Source organism: Crocuta crocuta, unplaced genomic scaffold (assembly GCF_008692635.1).
Source record: "Crocuta crocuta isolate KB4526 unplaced genomic scaffold, BGI_CrCroc_1.0 scaffold83, whole genome shotgun sequence".
In the NCBI taxonomy this organism is placed as follows: domain Eukaryota; kingdom Metazoa; phylum Chordata; class Mammalia; order Carnivora; family Hyaenidae; genus Crocuta; species Crocuta crocuta.
This window is the reverse complement of record NW_027529638.1, coordinates 472,314-496,831: the sequence shown is the minus strand read 5'-3', so window position 1 is coordinate 496,831 and position 24,518 is coordinate 472,314.

Genomic DNA, 24,518 nt, shown 5'->3' with positions numbered 1-24,518 from the left:
AACTCCCATGCAGAAGTAATTAGAAGAACTTCCATCAGCTTTTATTAGCTTAATACCAAATATTTATCAAATATTTACTACATTCAAGGGACTTGGCCATGCTGTGCTACATTGAGAAAATATACATACAAACCCCACTTACTCACATTCTACCACAGGTGAGAGAAATTAAACAGTTTTGCACCCCAAATATTTTTTATTTACTACTCTTACCATCATTATAAAGTAGAAATAATATAAGAAATTATCAGTGAGTGACACACCTCTGTCAATGTGAGTTAGACCAGAAGGGAACATAAGATCAAATTTGGGCAGGGGCGCCTGGGTGGCTTAGTCGGTTAAGCATCCGACTTTCGCTTAGGTCACGATCTCACGGTTCGTGGGTTCGAGCTCCGCATCGGGCTCTGTGCTGACAGCTCAGAGCCTGGAGCCTGTTTCAGAGTCTGTGACTCCCTCTCTCTCTGACCCTCCCCTGCTCACTCTCTCTCTCTCCTAGAAATAAATAAAACATTAAAAAATTAAAAAAAAAAAGATCAAATTTGGGCAATAGGGTGAAATGAAGCCAGAAGTTACAGCTTCCAGGAAGTTTGCATTTATCCTTAAACAGCCACAGAAAGAGACAGTCTCTCTCCTTGCTGGACATTTATTCAGAGAAACTGAGACCAGTATTTCCTTTAGTTATTTCATTCTCAGCCCAATGAACACACAAAAATAAATTATGCAAAAAAATGCCAGGAAAGTGGATCTAGAGCTGGAGCCACTGGATTAACTTGGCCTTGAAACCTTGCTGTCTCTTTCATGTGAATAATACATTTCTTTATTATTTATGCAAGTTGGAATCAGGTTTTTTGTTCTTTGCAGTTGAAAGTATCTGAACCGATACAGCCTTGCACAGCTCATTTAACCTTACAATATTTTTTTCCCATTTGCTATGAACCCTAAGGATAGTAGGGGCTTATTATGAATATCTAATAAGTGGATGTTTTGTCACTGTGCATTGCAATCTATAAAATAAGTACATTTTAAGGTCATCATTTAGGAGTATTCACACAAAAACAGTAATCAGATTTAAGTTTACTCTCACTAAGAAGCATCAATGTCTATGCAAACTAAAATACATGGGTATTGTTTTTCACATAGAAGAATTCAGGAAAGAACCATTTTTTATGGCAACTACCAACAATATAACTGGACATTTTATTAAAATTAAGTATTTCAAAACATTTTCACATTTATCTTTGCAAAAGAAAGACAAAGTACCTGATGGACATGTGAAATAAATATTGTGAGAAATTATGGTCAGTAAATAAAGGTGAACATTGTCTTGTAAGTGCACCAGCTGCTAGGATATATAAACACTAACACCATCATCAGTTCCATTTAAGTTGTTTAATTAGGAAACACCTTAGGTATCTGGAGGAGAACACAGGCTGCAGTACTGAGGCTGAGGACAGAAAATCAGACTGGAGAGAACAGAGCAACTAACCAGGCCTGAAGAAGAAGCACAAGCTTGGATTGATTTGAGAGGCAAGAAGAAATCAAATAGAACTACTTGGTAGTGGAAGAAGGCAGAGAGGTTAGGCATTTATTCAATGACATTTTAAAAGAATTTGCTTCAGGGAATTTCCCAGTAGAAGCATAAATTCTAATGTCAAGTTTGCATTTTAACTTTGTAGCTTTGAAAATGCATTCTACTTCTAAGGAGCATCCTATTTATATTACTTATTAAATTAACGTAATTTGGCCATGGGTAAAGAGTTTAAAAAGTATGTTTTAGAAAATAACTAGCCAATTGTTTTTTGTTTATTAGGGATAGCAATTCTCACTATTTTCCAGGAAATACTGCTTGTCTTTTACCTATCTTCACTTGATTATGCCCAATGCTCCTCAACCAAACTGCATGAAATTATATTGGTTTTAACAGAATAATGGCTGGTTGAATATTTTCTATTAATATTATAATAGTTTATGAATAATTTTAAGGATATTGAATAAAAGGGTAAAAGTTGCAGAACTATCAAAATGTTAGCAAATGTCCTGAATCAAATACTGAGTCAGCCCAGGGGATAAAAAAGAAGTTTGTTAAAGAACCACAACCAAAAGACTAATTGAATGATTGTTCAACAGCCTGAACTATGGCAAGAAAATTGATCTTAGAGAAAAAAGCAATTACTATTTTTGTTGGTATTTCAGCAGTGATAGAGAGGTCTGTGTGAGCCTGTCACTCCTCAGACTAATGAGGAGGTTTTTAGAGACGTGTAATACAAGATTTTTCAAAAACCATGATTGTCCCAAAGCTCACAAACATGTTTTAATTTAGTACTGGCCTTACTGTCTATAAATGTCTTAAAGAAAAACTTGCCAAATATAGACTCATACTAGGTAGAATTAGTTTTCTAAAAACTAAAAAGCAGGCTGATAAAATGAAATAATGACTGATGTACCTCTAATTAAACAATAAATGCATGGAGCAGCTGGGTGCTCAGTCAGTTAAGCGTCCGACTCAAGATTTCGACTCAAGTCATGATCTCACAGTTTGTGAATTTGAGCCCCTCATCGTGCTCCGTGCTGACAGCATGGAGCCTGCTTGGAATTCTCTCTCACTCCTTCTGTCCCTGCCCCTCCCCTGCTTGTTCTCTCTCTCAAAAAAATAAATTAAAAAACAAACAAAAATCCCTATAAATTCATAATTTCTTGTTTATTTTTTTGTGTTATTTGTTTGTTTGGGACTCTGAGTTCACTCCATATCAATCTAATACAATTCCTGTTATGTTGCTTTCTTTTTTTTTTAATATTTTTATTTATTTCTAGGAGAGAGAGAGAGACAGCGTGAGTAGGGGAGGGTCAGAGAGAGAGGGAGACACAGACTCTGAAATAGGCTCCAGGCTCTGAGCTGGCAGTCAGCACAGAACCCGACGCGGGGCTCGAACCCACGAACCACGAGATCATGACCTAAGCAAAAGTCGGACGCTTAACCGACTAAGCCACCCAGGCGCCCCATGTTGCTTTCAATTAAAAACAAGGAACATACTTACATCCTATCAATGGTATTTTATACTTAGACCTTTTTATTCAACCTACTGAGATTATTATTAAATTATTACTATAATGGAAAGATTTTATATTCAAAGATAGGATTTGTACTTTGGAGATATATACACATTACCTTAATAAATGAAAATAAATCTCTCATTACACACAAACACACAGAACACACACACACACACACACACACATTCTATCTAAAGTTACTTGGTTCCCTAAAGAATTTTTTTTTTTTTTTGCATTATGTACAAGCAAATTCAAGAACTGGGGAGAGAGAGGGAGGCAAACCATGAGAGACAATTGAATACTGAGAACAAACTGAGGGCTGACAGGGACAGGGAAGAGGGGAAGGGGGATGATGGGGATGGAGGAGGGCACTTGTGGGCATGAGCACTGGGTGTTATATGGAAACCAACTTGACAATAAACTATGAAAGAAAAAAAAGGAACTGGTGAGTTTTAGGAAACTGTTCCAATACTATATAGATAATATAAACCAAATTAGGACATGACACAAAATAGAAGTGTCCCCAATGTCGATTCTTTGACAATATTAAAATGTTACCAAAGTGATATAATATTATTTTTCAAATTTTATAGTATTTTTCTTTCAAAAACCATATATTGCTTTCTACCACTAGTAAATATTCCTTATATTTAGATGGGGAATAGATTTGGTATCTTGTGTTTGGAATAAAAGTGACTGTGAGAATTATTATAAAGCAGGATATAGATTATGATAAGTGAACTTTATCAATTTTTCATGGAAGGAAGGCAATATTGAATATTGATTAAATATAAACATAGTGCAATTCCCAGATCCTCTACATAGGATATACATAACCCTAAGCAAGTGATTTATGCTTTATAAGCTTCAGTTTTTTTCCTTACAAGATGGGAAAAGTCATAGTTACTTTATATTGTTTCATAAACTAAGATGTTAAGTTTAGGCCTTCTAAGATTTGGAGCAAAGGAGACTTCCTGAAGGATGGAAAATGAGCTTTATACAGCCAGCCAGTCAGGAAACAGAATACTACACAGAGAATACAGCTCCTGAAGAAGAGTGTTGAAGTTGTGTTTATGTGAATAAGAGTGAGGATGCAGGATTGGAAGTCTGGCCTACAGCAAGTATCATTATATATTGAAAAACATGAAAAATTCATCTGGAAATGAGAGATACTTGTTTCAGCACTGGACCATGATAGCTGTATAATGGAACATCGTGCAAGACAGAACAGCCTAGACTTCTGAAGAGTAAGAGAATTTCAAGAAGTTTGTATTTTACATGAAACAGAAAGGACATGAGGATGTTACAATCCAACAGACTTGGCATGAATGCTACCTCGGACATTTATTTAATGGGTGATGATGGTAAACTTACACGTCGAATGTATGACACTCCATTTACCTGCTAAATTATCCATATAGGGTTGTTTTGAAGAGCCAGACAAGAGGGAAAAATATATAAATTCACACACATAAGTGGTGATGGTCTTGTAATATTGATTGAATAAAATAAGTCATTTTATTATCACTCTCATGAGGATAGCCTCTCAATCTCAGTCTGTCAACCCTTAAAATTCTGTGATATCACAATCCAGACAGTTGGTAGGCTTGTTCTTTGAACAAGAGTAAAGAATTAACATTCACAAACATAAAAGTGAGTAGAAAGAACAGCCTTTAGCCTTTGAAACTACATTTGCCTTTTCAACAAAGGCCAAAACAACTACTGCAAATGTTTATTGTTGTTATAACTTTCTAACTTCCCAATTATTTTCCAATTATGTTAGCCTCCTTTTCATTTTCCTGATGTCACTAGCAATAAAAACTCTCAAAATATCTCAATTTAAATAGGACAGAAGAATTTAAGAATACAGCATCCTCTGAAGATCTTTTAGTGCAAGATTGCATCTTGAAAAGTATCTGGTGGAAACCATGAATAGAAAGGCAAATGAATCGACTCTCTGGGACTTAGACATACAGAACGAAAGACGAAAACCAACATGAAGTCAGCCTAGGACCAGCCTGGAATCCTTATTCTAGGATTATTTGTATGTGTCATACCATTCCTTGTCATCACTCACCAAAACTGTGTGATCGCTGCTCGGAATTCTCAGCTCAAAGTGGGAGAGCAAGTTTTCGGAAGATCCCTTCTATAATTGCTTTCAACTCCTCTTCTGTATGTCTAAATCTGACAAAGCTAAATTGGAGAGAGCTGCTCTGTTGCTGGTAGTGACAGCAGGTGTGTGGAGAAATTTTGTTGTCATAACTCATGGGACTTCACAATTCTTAGTCATATGCACATTTGAGGAAAACAAAAAAAAATTTCCAAAAGATTATGGTTTCTTCAAGGGTTTTTTTTTAAATTTTATTCTCAAACTACTTTAAAAACTATCTTGTTAAATAGTCATTCCTATTCCACTTGAGTTTGGGTTATTTTCCATTATTTTAATGATTTATATATGCTAAATAACCTTGCCAGAGGAGAACACCTACAGAGCTCAACCACTGATTTAATATACTTTAAATACGTTAAGCTTTATATGTAAACAAGCTATTCCCATCTTATTAAGTTTCATAGATTTAAAAAATCATGCCCTATTATAGTAAAGATGTAATCTCAGGCATTTAAAGGAATATTGAAGGCTTGACATTCAAAATTATATTTTCCAATACTGTCTTGAATAGAGTATATTAAATCAATATTCTTTATCATTTATTTGTATCAAAAAAGAAAGTATTAATAGATACACTTGCAATATTATAGTAGCCATAATTCTAGCTCTTTTATCTATAGATAGACAGAAAAAAAAGAAAGATGGGTAGAAAGAGACAGAGATAGAGATAAAGATTTGTGTGAAATGACACAGAAGTTCCTTTACTTTATGTGTTATCTCTAAAGAAACTGATGATTACCAGAGGGGAGGTGCGTGGAGAGATGGATTAAATATGTGATGAGGATTAATGAGTGCATTTGTGTGATGAGCACTTGGTGTTGTATGGAGTGAATCACTATGATGTATATCTGAAACTAATATAACTGTATGTTAACTAACCTGAATTTAAACAAAAACTTAAAGATAAATAAAGTTGAAAATGGGGGTAAAAATGTTTGTCTAAAGTTTTCTACATCCATGCTACCCAGGTGTCTAGGAAAATGATTTCTGGTCTGTAAGTGGTCAACAGCAGGAAACAAAGTGTGCAGTGGAAGGTACCTTGTTTCTACTTGTAGGTCATACAAAGGATCAAATAAAGTTTTATAGAAATTACCATTAAAGAGTAAGTACAGGGTCACCTGAGTGACTCAATCGATTAAGTGTTCAACTTTGCCTCAGGTCATGATCTAACAGCTTGTGAGTTCAAGCCAGGCATCAGGCTCTGAGGTGTCAACACAGACACTCTGTGCTGACACCTCAGAGCCTGGAGCCTGTTTCGGATTCTGTATTTCCCTCTCTGACCCTCCTCCACTCATGCTCTCTCTCTCTCTCTCAAAAATAAATATTTTTTAAAAAATTTTAAAGAGTAAATACAGATTATTTAGCAATTATCATGAACCTAAGTTTTCTAGGTTTAACCAATGAGAAAACGAGGTCTGTATCTTTTTTTTTCTTTTTTTTTAATATTAGCAGCATTTCAAAAAATATAGAACATTCTACTATTAGAAAAAAGATAGTATCTTAATGTTCAGAGTTGACCCTTGAATTACCCTAATGAAGAGATGGTTTTTGTGCCTCTCCATCATGGTTAGAATACATACCTATTTGCCTAACACCCACTTGTGTAGTATCCAAGTCAATACAGCATACATGTGTGAGGCTGTAGCTAAAGATCTTAACTTTGACTCATTTGCTCTCCAGCTCATTTAAAAGTCAAGCTGAAAGAAACAATATAAAGGAAAATATCCAAAGGCCATACTTTACATCTATTCCTTTAGCTATTATAATTTATCTATTTGAATCGAGCATTATGTATCTATAGCTCAGTAGCTCATGCCCTTGCAGAAATATTCTTATCAATTTTAAGTTTACTGCAGGCTTATATGAGTAATTCCTACATAAAATAAAGTTCTGAAGGTTGTTTACATGGTGGTGGGAGACTGTCAATTACTTTCAGATATTGGTGCAATGCCAGGCATGTAACGAATGTGTGACTGCATTTATTCATTGCTTTTATCTTTATCATCTATATCATTATACGATTTAAAATTCAATCACTTGAAACATTTCTTTCTTTTGAATAGCAAGCATGTTTATGCTGGACACCAAAGACTAGTATGTTAATTATGCTTGCTACTCTTTCTAGATTTCTAGAAAGCTTTAACATATATCACTACAAATATATTTATGCGATTTTAAATGCCTTTTGAAAACAGATAAGTACATATTATAAATGAAATTCTAATATTTAAGTGAGTATGCTTAATAAAAAATTTAAGTACACATAGAATATATATACAGCATTTAAAATTTGCTTTGGGAGTATGGAAAAGCATGCCTTACAATAGTCTACAAAAAGTTTATAATTAANAAATTAAAAAAATAAAACAAACAAAAAAACCCCAAAAAGTTTATAATTAAGAATGGTAGAATTGTGGGTGAAATCTTAGCTGAAGCATTAAATATACATGTATATTATGCTCTTGAAGTATTAAAATAATTTTTTAAAAAGTTTTGTTCTTTGGATTTTAGTTTATATATCCTTGTTATAACATTCCTTAGGCATTTTTACATTATAAAGCCTCAATATGACCAAAATGAAGATTTTTCAATGGAAAATGTGAGTAACTAAAGCTCTCTTTTTGTCATTATATGACTTCAGTCTTGGAATACCTGGTACCTAGCTTTTAAATATAATCCAATTACACAGGTGGGGAATAGCACAAATCATATTATTTTAGCCAATTCTGCCATGTTAATCTTTCTAAATGTTTATTTCATAACAATGATAATATATAAATTGTTACAATTAAAGATGATATCCTTGCTCTATCCAATAAATGTATTGCAATCATATCAAGAGCATATTTTTTTCTCTTAAATGTCCAAAACTATTCTTCTCCGACAATTATATGAAAAAGTTATATGAAATAATTATCTTGTATTTGCCCACAGAAAATAACTTTTTAAAATTGGTTGTATAGTTTTAGATGAAGTATGAAAAAATAAACTTTTAGGTCTTTTCTATGAACTGATGCTCTTATTTAGGCAGTTTTTTCAAATGTGATTATCCAGCTATAATAATAATTTAGAAGATAACATCACTATATTACTGTTATGAAAAAGTATTTTACTGTACCTTAAATATGTAAAAACCAACCTTTCAATATTTGCACAAAATGAAGGAACATGTACAACACAATGCACATATCAAATATTCCCTTGAAGCCCTCAGATGGAACAACTCAAGCAATATTATCTTAGAAATGTACACAATGTCTCATACAAAAATGTCTTTTCTTCAAAAAACCACTTTCCTTCCTATCCCTCGTTCTTCCTTCCAAGGCTGCATTATATCCCATAGTGTGAATGCACAATTTACCAAACTATTACTCATCAATCCATTTGCTACTATCAACAATGTTTCAATACAGAATTGCAAATATATCATTAAGCACTGCTGGTTTTATAGCTGTGTGACAGATTGTGAGAAGCAGATTTCTGGATCAAATAGTAAACATTTTAATTTTAATTGATATTTTCAAAATTTTTTTAAAATTTTCATCAAAATGTTAAATGTTCACACCAATAAACAAACTAAATGAATAAGTTTTCACAGAACTGGAACAAAAGTCCTAAAATTTATATGGAACCACAAAAGACCTCGAAGAGCCAAAGCAATCTTGAGAAAGAAGAATAAAAACTGTAGGAATCACACTCAGATTTCAAGAAGTACTACAAGTAGTAACCAAAACAGTAGGGTACTAGCACAAAAAGAGACACATAGATCAATAGAACAGAATAGAGAGGCCAGAAATAATAGTCAATCTTTGACAAAGGAGGCAAGCATATGCAATGTGGGATAAGATAGTCTCTTCAACAAATGGTGCTGGGAAAACTGGACAGCTACATGCAAACAAATGAAACTGGACCAGTACCTTACACCATAAATAAAAATAAACTCAAAATGGATTAAAGACTTAATTGTGAGACCTAAAATCATGAACATTCTAGAAGATAACACAGGCACTAATTTCTTTGCCATTGGCAATAGCAGCAGTTTTCTGGATATGACTTCTCAAACAGGAAAACAAAAGCAACACTAAACTATTGGGATTACTTCAAAATAAATCATACTGCAAAGAAAACCATCAAGAAAACAAAAAAGTGGTATACCAAATGGGAGGATATATTTGCAAATGATAAATAAGATAAAGGGTTAATACCCAACAATATAAAGAAATTACACAACTCAACACCAAACAACAACAGAGAAACAAAAATTAAAAAATAGGCAGATGACCTCAATAGACATTTTTCTAAAGAAGACACCCAGATGGCACAGACAATGAAAATATGCTCAACATTACTAATCATCAGGAAAATGCAAACCAAAACCACAATGAGGTATCACCTTAATCCTGTCAAGAGATAAGATATAACAAGTGTTGGTGAGGATATGGAGGGGAAAAAAAGAATAATAGTCATGCCCTGGTGATAAAAATGTAAATTGGGACAGCCACTGTGGAAAATAGTATGAAAGCTCCTCAAAAAAATAAAAATAGAAATACATATGATTCAATAATTCAACTACTGGGTATTTATCCAAAGAAAACAAGAACACTAATTTAAAAAGATACATGCACCCCTATGTTTATTGCAGAATTATTTCCAATAGCTAAGAATGAACAGTAACCCAAGTGTGCACTGATAGACATATGAATAAAAGATTTATAGATATAGATACAGATATAGATATAGATAATGGAATATTACTTAGCCATAAAAAAGGGTGAGATCTTGCCATTTGTGACAACATGAATGGACTTAGAGGGTATTATACTAAGTGAAATAAGTCAAACAGAGAAAAACAAATGCTACATGATTTCAATCATATGGGGAATCTAAAAACAAAGGAATAAACAAACAAACACATAGCAGAATCTGATAAACTGATGATTGCCAGAGGAAAGGAAGTGAGGGAATGAACAAAAATGGGTAAGTGGAGGTGGGAGATACAGCATATGGAATATACTTAATGATATTGTAATAGTGATGTATAGTGACAGATGCTAGATTACCATAGTGTAACTTATAGTGAAGTTGAATCACTATGTTTTACATCTGAAATGAATGTAACACTGTATGTCAAGTATACTCAAATAAAAACAATTATAAAAAAAGTTTTTCTCACAATTTGTTAAATGTTCTCATTAACAATAAATAAATAAATAAGGTGATTTCTTAATTAACTAGATGTACACATTACTAGATGTATATGCGAAAATGTATACATGTATCAAATCACTTTAATGTACACTTTAAACATCTTATAATTTTATAAATGAATTTTACCTCAATAAAAGTGAAAAAAAATGGTTGTGAAAATTTACTTTTCCATCTGCAATATGTGCGTTTTCCCCCTTCATCACTGGCAGCAAGTGATGTTACAAGTTTTTAATTTTTTGTATGTTTAAGGGATATAAGGTATTAATTCATTAAAAGTTATATTCTGACAACTAGTAAGTCTGAATATCTTCTCATATTTATTTTCCATTTGAAAGTGTTTCCTTTAATTTGCTTTTGATATGGTTTGCATTGCATGCTTTGTCCCTTCTTGATATATTTTTTTTCCTTCTTGGTATTTGTTAAGAGCTCTTTGCATATGATGGACATTAATCTACCATCTGTCCTCCATGGTTCATATATATTTTTTCCAAGCACTTCTATTCTCAAAACAGATAGGAACGTGTGAAATAACACCTCTAAATCTTGACATATTCTGTTTGCAAATCTAACATTCAACATGTACCCTAAAAGGAGCACCCCTATCTGGCATGAAATTCCAAAAAGGGGAGAGCCAGAATATCATCAAGAAAAAGCTCGTACTTTCCCTCCTGTTTGAAAACACTATTATACAAAAGGAATGAAATGGTAACAGTGTAGGAGGCATTTCAAATTTCTTATTGGGACGCCTGGGTGGCTCAGTCAGTTAAGCGTCTGACTTCAGCTCAGGTCATGATCTCACGATTCGTGGCTTCGAGCCCCCGTCGGGCTCTGTGCTGACAGCCGGCTCAGAGCCTGGAGCCTGTTTCAGATTCTGTGTCTCCCTCTCTCTCTGATCCTCCTCTGCTCATGCTGTCTCTATCTGTCTCTCAAAAATAAATAAAACATTAAAAATAAAAAAAAATTAAAAAAATTCTTATTTATTTTCAAGGAGAGAGCTGTTAGAAAAGAAGACATAGAACCTTGAAAAAAACAGGCTAACAGTCCTTTGTTGCTATGAAACCAAGTGGAATTCAGGGAGAAACACAGAAATACAGAAGATAAATTACAAGTTATATTGGTATTTGTTTTAGTCTCTGCAACTTTATCTTTCAAACTTTTAGAGTACTTTAGCTACTTTCCAAAGAATGTGCTACTCTCCTACTCTAAACAGAGAAAACTATTTAAATTGGCAAAGTGACTTTGTTAAGCATGTGTCTTTGTATATTTGTCATCTCAGTTTGCAAAATACCAAATTAATACTATCAATCAGTAGGTCTGTGGCAGTGAAAGGTATTACTTCAGTTTAAGAACTATTTTAAATGAAGTTAATTTATATAAAGATACAGTAGGTTATTAAATGGTTTAGTGTATTTTAATTATATATATACTTATGTATGTATATGCAAGCACATATAAATGCGCATTTATAAAATATCCCAGTTAATTATGAAAACTTGACCATGAAGTAGGTTAAGACAGGAATTAAGAGCATAACTTCAAAATAGAGGACAGATATTTAAGCTCAAAGAGGTGACTATTATGAAAAGTAAAAGAGAGAATGTAGTAGTCTTGGTCAATGTCCAGATTTCCATTAACTGATTCTGCATCCTAACCATTAAAAATCATCAATTTATGGTATGAATGTGGAACTGTAAAGCATTTCCTAAATAACAAATGAAATGGTATTTCTTTTTTCTGTGTCTTTAAGATAAATATTTAATAAAATTTCATGACATTAATACTTATTATTCATCTGTCCAGAATAGACATTTCTCATTGCAGTGATTCAGTGCTGGTACTTGGGTTCCTCAGATCTTTAGGGTAGAGATGTGGTTAAACTTGTCTTTTCCATAAAGAATGACAAAATTTGGTTACTATTATCTTGCCAATTTATACTTCTATCTCAGTCTTGAGCTTACTTTTTGTTTATCTGTTTAATCTAGCCCTTTACCCATTAAAAATTAACATACCTAAGAAAGGAAAAATACCACCAATAAAGTTATAATATTTCTAACAATGGAAAAACCTTTTTCTTTTTGTGTTTGTTTTCCTCTATTTCCACTAGCTTCTACTAAGTTCAGGCTCTGGCATCAGATAACCAGGACTAAATTCCTGATTATATCATTTATTTGCTATGTGACAGTAGGTAAAATATTTAACCCCTCTAATTTTTTATTTCATCATTCATAAAAATTCATGGGATATGCCATATTAAGGTCTCAAATGGGTGCACCAAACATATCCAGTTAGCTGTATTATTCCCAGGTGCACGTGCTGTGACTGATATTAATGTTGCTGGAATTCATAGCGCTTTTCTCTTGGTTGAAGCCTGAATAATTAATGTCTTATGTTGAACAAATATGTTGTTTTGACTTTCTCTCTCATTTAAATTTGTTTATTAAATGGATCAATATTAATGACAGTCACTTCTAGCTAATTCTACAAAAAGCTATTAAGATGTCCATGACGGTACTCTTGTGTGCCTCTAAGGTCAGTGGTGAGCCTTTTAAAATTATACTTTAATATGTTAAGAGACTTCTTAAGTATCCCAGACTTTAGCATATTATTAGAGTTTTATTATCAACAGCTTTTGTTTAAGCCCTTATTATGCCAGTAATGGATCATAAAGCATGGGATGAACTCATGGAGGGTTATAAGGAATCCCATAATTTGATCTTCCTATAACCATTGTGCAGTGTGGACTTGAAACTCATTTTAGAGATTTTGGGAATGCATAATTACTATGAAGAAATGCTGTTCCACCAATCTAAGCTCATTTCACAAATGAGTCTATTTTGGACTGCCAGTAAATTTTGGAAATGCAGAATGATTTCATCATGATTAGGATTTCTGGAAGTCATTTGCCTATCATAAAACTGAAAAAAAGCATATAATTATGTTCTTCTGAGGGACATTAGATTATTATGTACAATTGTACCCATGAAATTCATTATAATCCCTCCATCACAATAGCCTATATATGAGAATAAATACTCTCTTCTCTCAGTTAATACCAACTATATTTTAATTGTAATTATTATATTTAATTCACTTTTTTGAAACAACTTTATAAACAAAAAATAGTTTTTGATAGTTGAATAATATATATCTTCCCATATTAGAAATTTTTAATTTTGTTTCTGAAAGTTTATAGCAAATTGAGGAGGAAAAATAAAAGAAGACAAATATATTTTAAATGTCTGAGGAAAAGGATTAGAAGGAGGGAAATTTGAAAGATGGATGACAGACAGTACCTTAATGTCCATCATATACAAAGAGCTCTTAACAAATGCCAAGAAGGAAAAAAATGCCAAGAAGGAGATAAAGCACACAATGTGAATCATATCAAAACCAAATCAAAGGAAACACATTCAAGTGGAAAATAAATATGAGAAGATATTTAGACTTATTAGTTGTCAGAATGTAACATATTTATAATGAGTTAATACTTCATATCCCTTAACTTATGAAAAAACTTAAAAACCGGAAACAGCAATTGCTGCCTGGGATGCAGGTAAAAAATGCACATATTCCTGGTGGAAAGATGAATTTTCACAACAAGTTTTCACTTTAATTGAGGTATAACTGACAAATAAAATTATTAGATATTTAAGTGTATATCAAGGTGCTTTGATAAACATGTACATTGTAACACACAGATCTAGTAATGTATACATATAATTAACACTTCACCTTATTTACTTATTTATGAGGACATTTAACATTTTGGTGAGAACAACTATATATATATATATATTTTTTTTTTTTTTTTTGAGAGAGAGAGAGATAGAGACAGAGAGAAAGGGAGAGAGAGAGAATCCTAAGCTGGCTTCACGCTGAGAGTGTGGTTCCCAATGCAGGAATAGAACCCCTGACCTGCGAGATCATGACTAAGCCAAAACTAAGAGTCGGATACTTAACTGACTGAGCCACGCAGGTGCTCCTATATATATTCTATTTACGTATAGTTGACACACTGTGTTACATTAGTTTCAGATGTACAACATAGTGATTCAATTTCTCTATAATTTATGCTAGGTTAAGCTACCATCTGTCACCATACATCACTATTCCAGTATCATTAACTAATTAATTATATTCCATATGCTGTATTTCCCACCCCCATTTACCTATTTTTGCTCATCCCTCCCACTCCATTCCCTCTGGCAATAAATAGAGTTTATTCTCTGTATTTACAGGTTGGATTCTGCTATGTTTGTTTATTCCTTTGTTTTTACTTTCCCAATATGAGTGAAATCATGTAGCATTTGTTTTTCAGTGTCTGACTTATTTCATTTAGAAATACATTTATTCTATTCCCACATTGACAGTTTATCTGAGTATAAAGTTCTAGGTTAATTTTAGTATTCCCTTAGAGCTTTAAATTTCTTGTCCATTGTCTTCTAGAATCTAGCTTTCTCATGAGAAATCTGGTGGTAAAATTGTCTTCGTTCTTTTTAAGGTGACTAAGTTTTCCCGTTCATTGAACTTTCTTGCAGAAATAATTGGGTCAAGTAACATTTACTAATGTGGGAAAACAGAGGGACAGATTTTAGATGAATAATTACATACTGAGCATTAGTGAAAACTGAGGTTATTTCTCTATCTTCTTTAATGCCTGCACAAGGCACACACTGATAGACCAAATAAGGGTACATCTACTTTTACCTTTACAAATAAGTATGTTTGCTAAAGTGAACAAAAATACCATGACAATTAGAGTGATATATTTTTCTTTCTTCCAATCTGGATTCTATAACTGAATGAAAAGAGTGAATGGACACATGAAAAGAAAGATCACTGATAGTTTCAGAATCATATTTTCTCATAAAGAAAGAACTAAGAATACCTTAGATGTGAGCATTTCAATCGTTCAGACAATGTCAGTTCATCCTCAGAAGCTTGGCAAGAATCCATACTACCTCTCAAATACCTGAGGTGCATATGAGTGATTTTTCAGAACTAAAGGTCTGGGAACATTATAATCCTCGTGTACAGAAACAGGCTGTTTGGTCCTTAGTTAAAACAGCTGGAATTTACTTTGTTGAAATGTATGCTAGGCATTTTATGCTGGCAGAATCTGTTCTGCTTCATTTGTGAAGGTTGCTTGCTCTTTTTTTCTTTCTTTTACTTTAAAAACAAGTAAGTCTATAACACCTGGTAGCTGTCATGTCAAACTCAAGTACTGCAAGTGATGGCATTGTCCATATCTGGGGATCTGTTGCACAAAGTCATGAGGATTCTTTGTTCCTAGTTATCTCCAAGTGATGCATATCTTTCCAGAGTTAGCACTAAGTATCATAAATTAAGAAAACACTTTTCAGAGTTTCTTCCTCCAATATAACCCACAAAACAATGCTAGTCAAAAAACAACCACACACACACACACACACACACACACCCCTAATAGAGAGGAATATAGAATTCGTTTTACTAACTTCTCACATAATTGACCATTTCTAAGACTGCTGTGTTTTCACTGACCAGAATTTATAATATGTGGGACACAAAGGATTAAACAATTCTTTAAATGAGATTCAAATAATAAGCATGAACATCTTCTAAAGTAGAGATAAGCACTCAGACCCACAGCATGGGGTAATTATATCATGGAAAAGTACATTTCTGTAACAAATTCCATTGCTTTCCTGATCGGTCTCTTCTCTTTTTATCCATTCAATACTCTGATGCTAGCTGAAATTCCTTCAAATAATATTTTTAAAATATGAGTCTCACCAATTCAAATATTTTTAGGAACTGCCTGCTAGAAAGCCCAAAAGAAGCAATGAAAAGCTCAGGAAACTGGCTCCGTGTTGGGTCCCTAACACCATGTCCTTCTATGAATTCTGTTTCTTCCAACACAATACATCAGTTTGTTTCGAGCATATCTTTTGTCTTCTGTTGGAAAAAAAAAAAAAACAGACGAAAAAACACCACAAAACTGGGCCTTTTCATTCTAGTTGACCAAGCTATCAGCTCTTGGACTCTACATCCCCTAACAGTGAACCCAAACCAGATTGTATCATACTTCTTTTGTTTCAAACAGGATCTATTACTTTCCTGGCCCCTTCCTTTTCTTTCTCTGGATTCTAAATTATAATAGTTCAGATATGACTTTGGACTATATCCATCCCCATAATTCACACTCAGTCTAGATTGTGTAGTGCAGGACATCAGCTATTTATGGAGAGTCAAATTATCAGTTCATTTGGCTCTTCATGAACATTACTGTTTGAGTATTAGTGTATTAACTATGCCTCAAAATTAGTGATTCTAAAAACACAAACTTTCTTTTGAATAAAGGACTAAAGCAAATGATCAACTGAAATATCTGGGACTTAAGAAGTATTAATGCTACTGGGGCGCCTGGGTGGCTTAGTCGGTTAAGCGTCCGACTTTCGCTTAGGTCATGATCTCGCAGTTCGTGGATTCGAGCCCCGCGTCGGGCTCTGTGCTGACTGCCAGCTCAGAGCCTGGAGCCTGTTTCAGTCTGTGACTCCCTCTCTCTCTGACCCTCCCCTGCCCACGCTGTCTCTCTCTCTCTCCTAGAAATAAATAAAACATTAAAAAAAAAGAAGCATTAATGCTACCATTTTTTAAATTTATTTTTATTATTATTATTTTTTGCTTAGGATAGTCTCACTCAGTCTTTATGTCTCCTATTGTGCTAGATAACCACAGACCCATGACCATAAGCAAGTAATATTTAATTATTTAAGCCCCGATTTTCTCACTGTAAATTTGTATTCCTCTCTCATTCCTTTATCCACAATAAATTTAACCTACATCAAAGAATTAAACATAAAAGTTGACACCATGAAACACTAGAATAAAACTGGAGTGTTTTGCTTTATTTTGTTTAATCTTGAAGTGAAGCAGGTCTTTGTATGTATGACAACAAATAGAGAAGACAAAGTAACTTGAATACATAAATAACTTACAAAATTTAAAGTATGAATAACCTTCAGCACAGTAATTGTACTTTAATAATTGTGCTTAGAGATATTATTGCTCAAATGTACGTGTGTGAATGTATGTGTATAAATGCATATGTATATATACATACATATATACATTTATAATTCTATATTTAAGAATATTTTTTACAGACGCAATTACTCAAGTGTATATGTAAACATTATACATGTACATGATACTTATGTATCGATATACATGTGTGTATGCTCATATGTATGTATACACAAATACACATTTTTGTACCATTTTAAAGTTTTATTTATGTGTTTTAGTAATCTCTACACTCTACATGGGGCTCAAACTCACAACTCCAGGATCAAGAGTTGCATACTCTTCTGACTGAGCTTCCAGACACCCCTGCACCATTAAGAAAAACAAACAAACAAACAAAAAAAAACCACAGTAACCAAATGGAAATAGCCTAAAGTCCCAAGAAAAAGGGAACAGTGAAAGATAATTTTACTATTTCTATTCAGAAGGCTATTTATACAGCTATCAGAAAAAACAAGGTATGGGCACCTGGGTGGCTCAGTCGGTTAATCCTCTGACTTGATTTCAGCTCAGGTCATGATCTCACAGTTGAGGGAGATTGAGCCCCGCATCAGGCTCTGCACTGATAGTGGGGACCCTTGTTGGGATTCTACCTCTTCCCCTCTCCTTGCCTTTTCACCACTCATACTCACTCTTTCAAAATAAATAAATAAACATGAAAGGAAGGAAGGAAGGAAGGAAGGAAGGAAGGGAGGGAGGAAGGGAGGGAGGAAGAAATGTGCTGATATTTAAGAAATTACCAGAACAAATAATAAGGAAAAACAGGTCACACCCAGTATAACTTTTGCATAAAACTAGATCCCATTGTCTCCTTAAAGGATATCGAAGGGATTCTGATATGAAACTAAGAAATTATCATTTTTTAAAGCTAAAGGTATCCTTAAAAGTAGACTGCCTAAAAAAAGTAGACTGATTAGAATTCACTGATCAACAACCTTTTAAGTTGACTTTTGAATAGCACCAGTTGGGGTTTCACTATCCTCTTCCTTACCACAGAAATATATATCAATTTCATCTTTCCCTGTATTCCCTTAGTGAAGCATTACTCTCATGATATCTACAATTCCATTTGACATTGTTATTTTAACAAGAAACATAGTATAAAATCTATAAAATGAACTAAGAATTTAAAAAAGGGAAAATATGCAAACATAAAGTTGTCTTATGTTTCCTAATCCAACAATGTTGGAAAATCAAGTCAAGAATGCATGATCACCTTTGTTCCATTATAATTAATTATTATTTATAATATTTTGGCCTTTATTCATCACACTTAAGGAGAAAAATAAGTTATTTCAATAACATCTGGAATCAAAGTATATTTTTAAGAAATTCACTCTATTCACTTACTTTTTTTAACCTTTTGCTAACTGAGTGTAGTCTTGGCTAAGGAACTACTAATGAGCTACTGTTCTGAACCTCTCATTTAAAGCAGAGTCTCATTTCATTATATATTCTTTACGAGTACCTCAGGAAACAATATGTCATCTTTCATTTATAGAGGATTCAAATGAGCAAAGTTTAATTTCTTTACTATATATTTCCTTACTGTAAATGAAATGTAATGGAAATTTATTACACCAGTAAGAAACTTCAGACATTTAACAAGGACAATCTGTACTGCTCGTGCACATAGAGGAAATGAATTCTCCTTGTTGTGTCAAAACTTGCAACTGGCCCTCCTCTTAGCCTGGCTGGCAAACTTCTTATAGATGGAGTACCTTTCAACTGATACCAACTCTATGATGCGATTGTTAAGTAGCAAATAAACTAAACACGAAATGTATTCATTCATTTATTATAATGATTATTTAATATTTTTGAGAAAGAGAGAGGTGGAGAGAGAAAGAGAGAGAGAACATGCTACCAGGAGAGGGGCAGAGAGGGAATGTGGGACAGTAGATCTGAAGCAGGCTCCACACTGACCGCAGAGAGCCTGATGTGTGGGTCCAACTCAGGAACCCTGAGATCATGACCTGAGCTGAAGTTGAATGTGTAACCTACTGAGTCACCCAGGTGTCTCCATTTATTTTAATTACAAAAGTAATAGATGTTAATTATAAATATGGTATATTTACAAGTAGCTTAAGAAACTTTTTTTTATTTTCACTATTGGCTCTCACAATATGGCTATTACTATATATAAACATATTTTACAAAAATGGATTTATTATAAAAATAATATTCTAAAATTTCTCTTTAGTTAAATATATTCAGTTATTGTTTACTAAATTAACAGTGATAACTTTTAACAAGTACTGTATGATATGACTTATATGTAGGATATTTAAAAAGTCAAACGTAAAGAAATAGAGTGGAGGTTACCAGGGCCTGGGGATAGGGAAAATGGGGACATATTATGGTACAACCCTCCACTTATAAGTCTAGCAATTTCTGGGGATCTAATGTACAGTGCGGTGATTATAGCTAATAATAACGTATTATATACTTGAAAGTTGCTAGGAGAATAGATGAGTTTAAGGTTCTCACCACAAAAAAGAAATGGTGGTTATGTACAGTGATGGAGGTGTTAGCTAATGCTATGGTGGTGATCATTTTGCAATATACAAATGTATCAAATCAACAGGTTGTATACCTTACACTTACACAATGTTTTATGTCAATTAGATCTCAATGAAGTTGGGGAAAATGGTAATTTTAATTTCTATTAAATACATTCTTAAAAGGAGAAGATTAAGGTACTTAAAATACACATATTTTAAAATATGTACACAAATCTTTCTCTATGAGTCATCTTTCATTTCATTTCCATACAAAATATAGCAAAGAATCACAAAAGTGTTAAAATAGATTTTAAGAAAAAGAGGGAAATTGAAAAGTTGACTGGAAGAAGAAAAGGAAAAAGTAGAAAGATAAGGTACTTGGTTAAGAAAAGATAGATGTTAAAACAATGGTGAAATTAAAACGCAATTTAAAATAAATATAATAAAAACTCTCAGCAGGAAGGTGGCTTTTATTTCTAGTCCTCAAAATCTAGTTTTCTCTAGCCAGATTTGAAATTTCTAAGCAGGTAAGGGCAGGGCAGGGCTGGGAGGTCAAAGGTTCTTTAATGACTCCTGCTCCTCAGAGACAACCCTAAATCTGTAGATTACAGGTGGCGCCAATAGCCTGGCTCTGAGCAAAGGAATGTGTGTGTGTCGGAGGTGGGGGGAGTATACAATTCCAATATGAAAAATATTCTGATTTAGGGAAGTGATGATTTTGGCAGGGAGTGGGAATCAGTCATTGTATTTTACACACATTAACTTTTGAGACACCTTTAGGACAACCAAGTGGAATATCAAGAAAGAAGATATATATTGGAATTTATGGCTTTAGACAAAAATGTAAATTCCAGAATAATCACCATTCTAAGTTATGTAATAATGATGCTGTAAAATAATTCTTTCATGCAAAATCACTTTTTATTAAAAGTGATATTTTTCAATGAGGTAAATTTAGCATTTTAAGTACTTTGATATCTTTATTTTATGAAAATTGTCCTATATATTGTAGCATTTTTAGCCTGCCTGGTCCCAGCTCACTAAACATCAATCATGTCCATCCAGTCTTGGGACAACCAAACATCACCTTCACAAATACATATTTTCAGGTGTCTCTTAAATGGGATGCCTTGCCCACTTCCAACCCTTGTGCATTAAACAAAGTCCAAAATGATTCTTTAATACAAGATTTCATAGGTTTAATACTTTCATGTATATCGTGATTTCCCAAGAGGATGATATGTAAGGTGCATTTCCAAAATATATTTATCATAATATAGTTATTTTTTGGCAGTCTACTAGTGAGTTGTAATCAATAGTTTGCAGATCACTGATTTATGGCTGATACCTTGAATCCCTCTATCAGACATTAAGTTGGTTGTGTAAAGAACAGAACTATTCACTACTTTACTCTTAGTTTTAATTTGCTATAGGATTCTAGAAGACTTAAATGGGTTAAACTGCAAAACAATAATAATATATACTATGTAAATTTAAAAAATATATCTTATACCCCCTCCATCCCAACAATCATCTCACACCACAGAGATAATTCTATTAATAGTTTGAGGTTAATTCATCCAGATATTTACAGAATCCTTTTTTTACCTGTTTTGAGATCAACCTTCCCATTTGATTTTAAGAAATATGATACCCTTTAACTTCACATCTGTTAGAACCTATCAACTGTAGCCCCTGCTTGACTGACTGTTAAATCAAATGGCCTTACATCAAAAAAAGGGTATTTGGCATCACATTAACGCCTTGGCAGAAGTAATCAAAAGCTAGTTTACAGTAACAAAATTTATGGTGTATTTTCTAAAAAACACAGTCTCTTTTTCTTGGGTATATGAAACCAAGTCTTTTCATTATCACCCTGAGAAAATCACATATCTTAATGATAATGATCCCTGTGGTCTAGGTTTACAGAGCTATGCTTTGCACGGTGACCCTCTATGATGGAGAGAAATATCCAACAGCATCATACATTTACTCTAAGAATGCCATTATTTTCCACATTAGGATACACCATTTTCTTAAATAGGCTAAAGAATGAATTCTTTCTTTGGACTCAGTTCCAGAAATAGTTGTGCTTCTCTTAATCAATTCATCTTTGTTTTTTTCCTTATGTTTGACTCTCATAATATTTGGGGAGGGGTAGGGTCCTACATTTAAAATAAAACTTTGTTTCAGGTTCTGGAATGTTTGGAACTAATCTCCTGGCCTAATTCCAAAATGATGAGGCTCTTGTGGCACATTTGCAGTACAATAATTGGAATGCTGGTTTTCTCTCACATTCTATCCCTGACTTTATTGTGGCCTTGGTGCCTCACCCCTTTTGTTTTACTATTCTGTTGATACACTTAGGTATTTCTTATACATTAAATTTTTTTTTAACTTTCTTCAAACAAGCTTCACATACATTTTTACGTGCACATACATGAATGAGTTTTGCTGTGGCTTAGTAATCATGAAGAAAATGTTGAAATATTTTCCCCCTCTCTCTTCCTCTTTATACTCTCAGGATAATTAAGATTTTAGTCCCAGTAAAGATTTATGTGAACTTCACATTTTGTTCAATTTAATACAAGCTTTTTGGTTTCCTACTATGTACAAGACACTAAAAATAATAAGTGAACTGATATAGTCTACTCTTCCATTTGCTAATTTTCATCATTTGTTCATTTGAATCTCACCTTAGTACTCTGAAGTTAGATAATAATTATTTTAAAGATGAGCCTGGAGAGATAAAATGACTCTAAATTAAGTAATTTAAATAGAAATTCATGCAGCTATTCAGATATTCCATGTTTAAGGTTCATACAAATATTTCTCTTTGAATCACTGCAAGGAATGGTAAAAAGTGCTTCAAATTAAAGATATAAAGTGTTTAGTTATTTTTAACTATAATATAAGATGGGATAAAAGTGGCTTGAAAGTAAAACATGTGCTTTGGGTATTCAAGCTTCATGCTGGAAGAAACAAGGAAGGATTCATAGAAAAACAAGTATTTGAGATGAAACTATATATTTTAACAAACGGGCAGAATAAGAAAAAGTGGTTGCAGCAAAATAAATTGCATGAGCAAAAATGCAAAGTGTGTTAAACATGTGACATTTTTGGTATAAAATGATTTACTTACTTTGCCTTATAGATAGGACACATATAGGCATACGAGTCAAGGCTAAGAAGACAATTGGGATCCTTCTATCATCCTGAATGGCAAGCATTGTCTTGTTGCTGCTACCAAGCAATGAATTCTGCCTCTGTGCTTGGTTCAGAAATTCTGGAGACACTATAGGAAAGGGTTCTAAAATAATAATAAAGGCAATCTTCTGTCTGTGACCAAGAATTATAAAATAATGCTGGCATTTATCACTTGAACTACCTTTAGGTATTTAAACAAATTCTAAAGGGTGCTTCCTCTTTCAGGGTGGGACAACTAAACTTTCGCTGACTTCTTGGTATTTATGTAAGAGTCTCAGGGCCTTAGAAGTAAACTCAGAAAGGAAGTAAATTTTCCCTAGACAGCTTTAATTGGGTAATCATTTATTTCCTTGTGTTCAGAGCAAACAACATGCATTTAACAGCATTTTTGAGTTATGGGCACTGACATTTAAGATTCTGTTGTAGTAGTATTTGAACTTTTGCCCAATTGCTAAAGAGGTTCTAAAGACACTTCTGCATCTCTAGTAAGTTAACAATTAAACTGCTCATCTCATTTCCATACTGTTTGATGTTTAGCCTGTTGCTTTCTAAATAGGAAGAAATATAATGGAAGCAGCGCTTAAAATTAACAAGAGAGAAGGTAGAATCAGGTCCCTCACTGACAATCTTCGGCCTTCTGAGAATTTATCTGTTTTCTGTACCCCAGACATGACCACACTGGCTGTCTCCCCCAGGTTTATCCTCACATACTGGCTTCAGGTTGGTTTCAGCTAAAAGGGGTAACAAACAGGAGACTAAAGGACAAAGGAAAGGAGACGTTGGGTATATCTTTCTACCTCCTTCTCTAACAGTGGTTACATCCCTCAAAGGAAGCTCCAACTTCATCCGCACAGCAGCCTCTGCTCATGGTTCCAGCTTTCTATGGACTCTGGTAACACTATTTCCACTTTCCCCTTGGCACCAAGGGGTGGCTTCCAGCTGTCTCAACTATATCCATATTTCTATAACTATCTCTTCATTAAAAACTCCTTATTTAAACCATCCTGCTAAGGCTCTAATTGATACAGAAACAGTAGTTACAGTTTCAGCATTTCTTATGCTATATCATTTACTTAACTAAAAGTTTAATTTTTTGTATTTGTGTGTATTTCCTTCTAGGGTTTGTTTCTCAAAGAGAGTTTCAATATATATTTCAAGTAAGCTGCTAAAAAAAAATCAATATTATTTGACTCTTTTTCCTGGGAAATGAGAGGAACTACTAAGGGAAACTTGTACCTAGACAATTGATTCCCAAAGTGTGGTTCCGAGTCACCTGCAGCAGCAGTATCTGGAGACTAGTGAAAAATGCA